The sequence below is a fragment of the Rhinolophus sinicus genome, chromosome 17, assembly GCF_057876585.1.
Source record: "Rhinolophus sinicus isolate RSI-liver-muscle chromosome 17, RSI-T2T, whole genome shotgun sequence".
Taxonomy (NCBI): domain Eukaryota; kingdom Metazoa; phylum Chordata; class Mammalia; order Chiroptera; family Rhinolophidae; genus Rhinolophus; species Rhinolophus sinicus.
Genome location: NC_142517.1, coordinates 78,779,217 through 78,786,789, shown reverse-complemented (window position 1 = coordinate 78,786,789; position 7,573 = coordinate 78,779,217). Strand labels below are relative to the sequence as shown.

The window sequence follows — 7,573 nt, the reverse complement described above, 5'->3', positions numbered from 1 at the left end:
TACTACCATAAAAAAGGAAGAAATAGATTCAGAAGAAGAACTTACATCTGAACGGGGGAAAACATCAAGGCAGAGCATTTGAGCTGTACCTCCAGAAGAGTTAGTTTGGATGTTCATAGAGGGGAAGGAGAGGGAGGTGAAAGAGAAACAATATGACATGAACCAAGGCAATTAAGATTTTGTGGGGAACCACAGGTGATTCAGTGTAGTTTGTTTAGCATCTGATGGCCAGCAAGTTTCATCCTGTGTTCTACCTCTGACTGGTAAGAGTCTCGTGAGTATAGCATGCTGAGAAAGATCCTGCTGAGAAAGGTGCTGTGATTGATGAGTGGTATCTGCCACAGAGGTATGGAATGGCACTTGATGGAACATTTTTTAAAGAATGAGCACCACAGAAGCCAAGACTGCATTCATGGCTGCGACCTCAGTGCCTAGCACAGTCCCTGGCACATAGTAGGAGCTCATAAATATTGGTTGAATGAATGAATGAATGTATGCCAATCCTGGTTGCGGTCACTGGTTCTGGCGCCAATGTTCCGAGCCAGAGTTATATTAAGCACTAATGAACTAATGACCATCATAGTTCTGAACTGAGCCATATAATTTAACATTGACATCAATGATGTATTAATGAAATTGGGCACAGTTGCACTCTTAAAAAATCAGGCAGACCCTTTTTGCAAAGGACTGACACTAGTACTGTAGTTTGGTATTTCACTAAGGAAGCCCCTGAAGTGGCAGCTTTATTTGTTAATCAAATCAGTAACATTTAATATGCTTTCTGTATTTTTACTTAATCAAGAGTGGAGAATTTCCACAAACGCATCTAACATTTAACATCAACTTCTTAAAGTTGGTACTACTGATTTCCATTTCTGATAACATCAGTTCTGTACTGAACATGACCTCAGAGAGAAATCAGTTCAGCCGCTGGCTAAGTTCTCAATGGTCCCTCTGAGAACAGGCCTGTGTACAAGGGTTTAGTTTAGTTATAACTAGACTGCTGGGTTTTTGCTTTTATTGCTAGTGCCCTGGATTTGTCCTTGAGTGGAGGGTGGGACCATCTTATTCATGGTCAGAGGCCCTGCACCTAGCACATTCAGTAAATACTAAACTGAATTAAATTTTATGGCTCCCTTTTACGTTTATATTTCTCAACATATACTTCAATGTATAAATGTTTTAACGTGGAATTTATGATTTAATCCAAAAACACTTTTATCCTTTATCTATACACTCACTAAGTCTGGTTTCACTTGATTTTCTCAGTCCCCTCACTCCACCTTTGGAGTCTGTATAGACCAAGACACAATTGCATGGATGGCACATTTCCAGGAGGAATAAGGGTGGAGATTGTTCTCAAAGTGTGTCTAGCTTTCTTAGGTTTATTTTTGTCCTCCAACCCCACGATCACTGTGCCCTCCCCCGCACTGTTTCACTTGCCTATCAGCCCAAGTGGGTTTTGGAATGAGAGCAGCCAGTGTGCCCAGCTGCTGAATGCCCTAGGTTGAAGGTTTCATTCTTTGGTGGATATTAGCATCTTTTATGAAAGTTATTAAATGTGCAAATGCCATGGCTCCACCCTGAATCAGAATTTCCAGTGTTTTCAGGGCTCCAGGCATGATATGTGAAGCTGATTCTAGTGCACAATTTTAGTCTAAATTAATTAGGAAATGCAGTCTTTGGAGGGTTGCTGGAATTTCCATGTGGATGATGTAGCAAACTGATGAATTCCTACTATGTGCCAGACATGTTGGATTCTGTGTTATGGAACCTAGCTTTGAAGGAGACAGCAGGAGTCACCTAATTGGGTTGTTTTCTTTTTTTCTTTCAGAAACCCCTTTTCTAAGGTTATTCTGGTTTTTAATCCTCAGGTGTATTAGTTTCCTGTGTAACAAATTACCACAAACTTGGTGCCTTAAAACAAGAGAAATTCATTCTTTCACAGTTCTGGAGGCCAGAATGCTGAAATCAAGGTGTTGGCAGGACCATGCTCATCTGAAGGCTCTAGGAGAGAGTCCTTCCTTGCCCACTTCAGTTTCTGGCAGCTCCATGCGTTCCTGGGCTTGTGGAGCATAACTCCAGTCTCTGTCTCCATCTTTACATGGCCGCCTCCTTTTCTCCTGTGACTCGCCTGTGTGTCTCTTATAAGGATGCTTGTCATTGGATTTAAGTCCCACCCAGATAATCCAGCATGACCTCATCTACAGATTCTTAATTATGTGTCCAAAGACCCTTTTTCCAAATGAGGTAATATTCATAGGTTTTTAGGATTAGGATGTGGGCATATCTTTTTGGGGCCCACCGTTTAGCTCACTACACCAGAGGCTTCATAATCTTTTCTGCTATCAGTTTTCCTCTTACAAAGCGATTATGATGAATACTTCCTTTTTAGCAATCCTGTCGTCTGTCTTCAGACTCTATGAACATCTTTTATACATAATTATTCATTTAATGTATGATATATCATCTCCATTTCATTTATTAGCTGTATTATTTATTAGCTATGTTTGGTATTGACCAAGAGATTCATTTAGCGTTGAAAAAACTTTAGTAGAAACAATCAAATGAGTGAGCTGTAATTTAAAAATTATTATAATGATTGAAAGAGATTTTATTCTTTGAAATGTACAACAAAGCTTCTTTGATTATCATTAGTCATTCTATTCTCTGGTACACATATGAATAAACCTGTTACTCTTCACCTTGGATCACATTACCTAGGGTTGCCCATGTTGGAAGCAACATGATCACAGATGAAATGGCTGCAGTTTATACCATCTGACCTTGTAACGATAACACCAGAGTAGGCACTTAGGAATCTGCAGACATTTGAAAGTGAAGGGTTAACTCAAGGAAATCCATGGTTTCAGACAATAGATATTGATCCATTTTTCAAAACTCTGCTGAAATATATTGTGTTAGGTCTAGATATTATTGTTTAAGTGACAGGATTCTGGCTATTAATCTGAAAATGAAGATTTTAGTAGCTCTGGAGACTTGGTAATTGGATCCAGCATGTGTTTCCTGTTGGAACAGCTTAGCACCTTTGGGCTTGACAATAGGGACACATTTCAGGTTGCGAAATAATACTAGATTCCTTAGCTTAATTGATTTAGAGCTTAAGTTTGAAATCGATGTTTATTTTCTCAACTTGTGGTATCTTAATCCATGTGGCCGTTTCTCTGTATTTGCTGCCAAATATCTGTCAGGCAGAACTTTAGTTTCAGACACCTGGACAAGAGTTTGGGGTATCTGCGGACTGTCTCTCATAGAAGCCTCAGGTACCGACTGCTCTGAAAGTGAACTGCTCTTCTCTGTAGGTGCTCCAGGTTTCTTAGTTGACTCAGTGGGAGCCTGCTCACCGAGATCCTGTCTTTCTGAATTGGTTCCAAATGTTTTTTACATTCAATATCATTTTCATTCACCTTTTAAAAGCCTGTCTCTCCCTTTTTGCTCCCAAGAGGTATTCCTTCTAGAATTACACTAAAATTTTCAAAAAAATTCCCCTTCTTAGGCTCTTGCATATATGGAAATAAGAATTGTTCATCTTCAGGATAGCAATTTTGTCTATCTCAAGAAAATTTAGTGCATCTCAAGGAAATTTAAAATATATCACGTGGGAAAAGAAATAAACATTTGGACATTTTGGGTGCTTCTACTGAAGATTCCTGGAAAATTTTTTCAAAAGGTAAATTCCTGGACTCAAATTGTAGAAAAATTTAAAAATAATAATATTGTATGTCAACTATAACTATAACTATAACTATAACTATAACTATAACTATATATATATATATATAGTCATGGAATGTGGAATAGAGCATAAGGAAGATAGTCAGTGGTATTGTAACAGCTCTATAAGATGTCAGAGGGGTAGTCCTTGGGGTTGGGGGTTATTATTTTGTGAGGGGTGTAAATCTCTAACTAGTACATTGCTTTGTACACCTGAAACTAATTAAAAAATCTAATTAAAAATAAACAACATCAATGTTTCTTTAAAAAGTAAATAAGTGACACACCTCTAGGGCCCCATAAAATGATTTTTTTTTTTTTGATATAGACCAAATAAGGCTATATTTTAATAGGCAGATTTTTCCAAACAGACCCTCTAAATTTGATGAAAATCTGTCCAGTATTTTCATGAGGTGCACTAGGCAGAGAAAGAGATCTACAGGCAGAAATCTAACTTATACATATTATTAATTTCCATACACACTCCAATCATACAGACCAATGAAGTACTTTGTTTAAAATTCGGGAATATATAGATAATAGATAGCTTCCTTTTTTATAATATTAATCTATTTCCAAGGCTACACAAATGAGTCAGATTTCCTTCTTCCTTCAGCTGAAGTTGCTATCTGAAATCTATTATTAAGGTCAAAATGTCTGTTGAATTAGTCTTTTTTTTCTCTTCTATTTTCCCTGCCACCACCCATGTCCAGGTTTTCATGACTTCACTCCTGGATTACCACAATAGACTTAAAAACAACAACCACCATTTTTTCATGTTATATTTAAACACAGAACAAAAGTAGGGAGAGTAGTATATTGAACCACCATGTACCTATCATGAAGCTTCATCAGTTATAAACATTTTGCCATTCTTGTTTCTTTCCCCCTCATTTTTTTCTGGAATATGTTAAAGCTCATCCCACTCATCATAGAATGTCTGTATGTATCTCTAATAGATAAACAAATTCTCCCCATTGCTATCTGATTATTTTTCCTCTAATCTTCTCATCTTTCTCACCAAGCCAACAATTTCCGACCATTTGACACACTCTTACAGAAACCTAAAAAGTTTTTCAAAGTCTCAATAGTGCTTATTGAATCAAATCCAAACTCTTGCCCTGGTTTACAAAGCCATCTTTACTTTAGCTTCCCCCGTCATCTAACCTTATCTTCCATTATTCCCCAATGGGTTCTCAGGTGGCTCTCCTCACTGTTCAGCCAAGGCCCGTTTATTCCTGTCTCTTAATCAGGCTTTTGCCGTGCCACTTCCTCTAGGAAGCTTTGTTCAATTCAATACTGACCTCTCTTTCCTGAATTCTTGGGATTTAAACACAAGTCCTCTGAATTTAAATCTGGTATTTTCTGTGGTATGTCAGTCTTAATAATTGTAATCTTGAAAGCAGGCTCTGAATTACCTACTGGCAGTATTTATTTTTAAAGGCAATTTTAGAATGTTTGGGTGAATGGCACCTTTAGGGATACAAAGAATGTCTGGGGTGCTGGACAGAATCTAGCATCCATGTGGTAGACAGAATTCTAAGACAGCCCCATGTGTTATTCTTGTGATTATGTTATGTTACATGGTGTCATGCGGGAGACCCTGCTCGCTGTGCCATGTGTCGTGAGGGGCAGCCTGCGGGGTCTCAGCTCCCGCTCCCCACATAAGAACACAGGATGTGGCTAGGCCAAAAAGGAACACCCACAGAATCATAGGTAGGGGAGTCATACTATAGTCTCACTGGAGGCTGGATTCACTCGACTCACCAACTAGCGCAGCTGCGGCAGTTATATCAGTCGCTAATGGCTAACTGGCTACAGCTGACGGCTAACTAGCCACAGCCGACAGCCATCTACTACCTGAGCCAGCACCCCTCCACATGAGGCGGAGAGCCTGGAAACTGCTCTCCAGGGCTTTGTCCCCACACATGGCAAAAGTGATTTTTCAGAAGTAATTAAAGTTACTAATCAGTTGACTTTACTATCCAGGTGCACCTGATCTAATCACATGCCTTTAAAAGCAGAGAGTTTTCTCTGGCTGGTCATAGAAGCGGAAGTCAGAGAGATTCTAAGCCTGAGAAGGATTCAATCCGTAATTATTTTCTTTAAAGATGAAGGAAGGGGCCAATGAGCCTAAAAATGCAGGTAGTTTCTAGATAGCCAGAAAGAAAATGGGATCTCAGTCCTGTATGCCCAAGGAACTGAATTCTGCTAACAAGCTGAGTAAGCTTAGAAAGAGATTCTTCCCCACAGCCTTCAGATAAGATCCCAGCCCAGCTGATACCTTGACTTGGACCTTGTGACACTCTATGCAGAGCATATAGGTAAGCCCACTGGACTTTTGGCCTGCCAAACTGTGAGAAACCAAACTAGCGGTGTTTTAAGCTGCTAAATATGTGGCAATTTGTTATGCAGCAATAGAAAACTAATACAATATGTAGCACAGGGTTTGAGCTTGTAGTAGAATTCTGTACATTTCCTGCTATTCTTTTCTTTTTTAGTTTTATTGTAATATAATTGACATACTGCACTATGTAAGTGTAAAGTGTGCATAAAGCATTATGACTTCACATACATATTGTGGGGCCAGAGTCCCAGAGAGCAGTTTCTAGGCTCTCGGCCTCACATGGAAAGATGCTGGCTCGGTTATTACATGGCCATCAGCTGTGGCTGGGTGGCCATCCTCTGTTACCGGTTAATCATTAGCCACTGATTTAACCGCCGTGGTTACGTTGTGGGGTTGGTTGGTTGGCAGACAATCTGATGGAGGATTGCGGATCATATGACTCCTACTTCCTGTGTCTCCAACCTAGCCGCCAGTGAGACTATAGTGGTATGACTCCCCCATCTATGCCTCCTTTGGTGTTCCTTTTTGGCCTCACCATATCCTGCGTTCTTGTGCGGGGAGTGGGACCAGAGTCCCTGTATGACACATATATTGCAAAATGTCACCACAGTAAGTTTAGTTAACATCCATGACCTCATATAGTTAGAAAAAAATTTTTTTTTCAGTTGTGATAAAAATTTTTAGGATCTACTATCTTAGCAACTTTCAAATATACCATACAGCAGTGCTAACTATAGTCGTCATGTTCTACATTACATCTCAGTGCTTACTTATTTTATAACTGAAAGTTTGTACCTTTTGACCACCTTCCTCCAATTCCCCCACTTCCCAGCCCCCACCTTGATAACCACAAATCAGTTCTCTTTCTCTATGAGTTTTTTTTTTTTTTAAGTTTTTACACATAAACATATGGAATGTTTCACAAGTTTGTGTGTCTTCCTTGCCCAGGGGCTGTACTAATCTCTGTATCATTCCAATTTTAGCCTAAGTGCCGCCAGAATAAGCACCCTGCTATCAGTAAGAATCCCAATCAGTAAGGGAGGAAATGGGAACACGTGGCTTAGCACACGTGGTGATTGCACAGGCTACCGGTGCCTTTTGTTAATGTTGTCTTGCTCTTGTCTATCAGTTTTCCACAACAGATAGGGAAATTTAAAGGAAAGGAAAGTCTAGCTTCCCTATTGCCTGTGTTTTCAAAAAGTTTATAAGAGGGTCCTTGAGCAGGGGGAGGTTATTAGTTCAGTTTATCTGAACCAGCAGTATCATTGGTTCACTATGCAGTCAGACTTGAACCATTTACTTCTGCTATGAGACTGGGTCAGGTTTTGCAGGCAATGTACCCCTAAGCTCTGCAGCAGCTAAGATTTTGGATGGTAGAACTCATTTATAAAATCAGTATAGACACTCACACCCTTTAGGAATCGATCTACAAATAGTTACTGAGGACACTTAGGAAGATGAGAACTAAAGTTACAGTTTCTTCTGCAGCCT

The 7,573-nt window shown here is 39.5% G+C and overlaps 1 non-coding gene across 1 annotated transcript; it reads right to left on the bottom strand.

Moving 5' to 3' along the window:
• Positions 1-6,985: 6,985 nt before the first annotated feature.
• LOC141568028 (U6 spliceosomal RNA) lies at positions 6,986-7,089 on the bottom strand. Its single transcript, XR_012491042.2, has one exon. It is a non-coding gene; the product is annotated as a U6 spliceosomal RNA (small nuclear RNA).
• Positions 7,090-7,573: the final 484 nt, after the last annotated feature.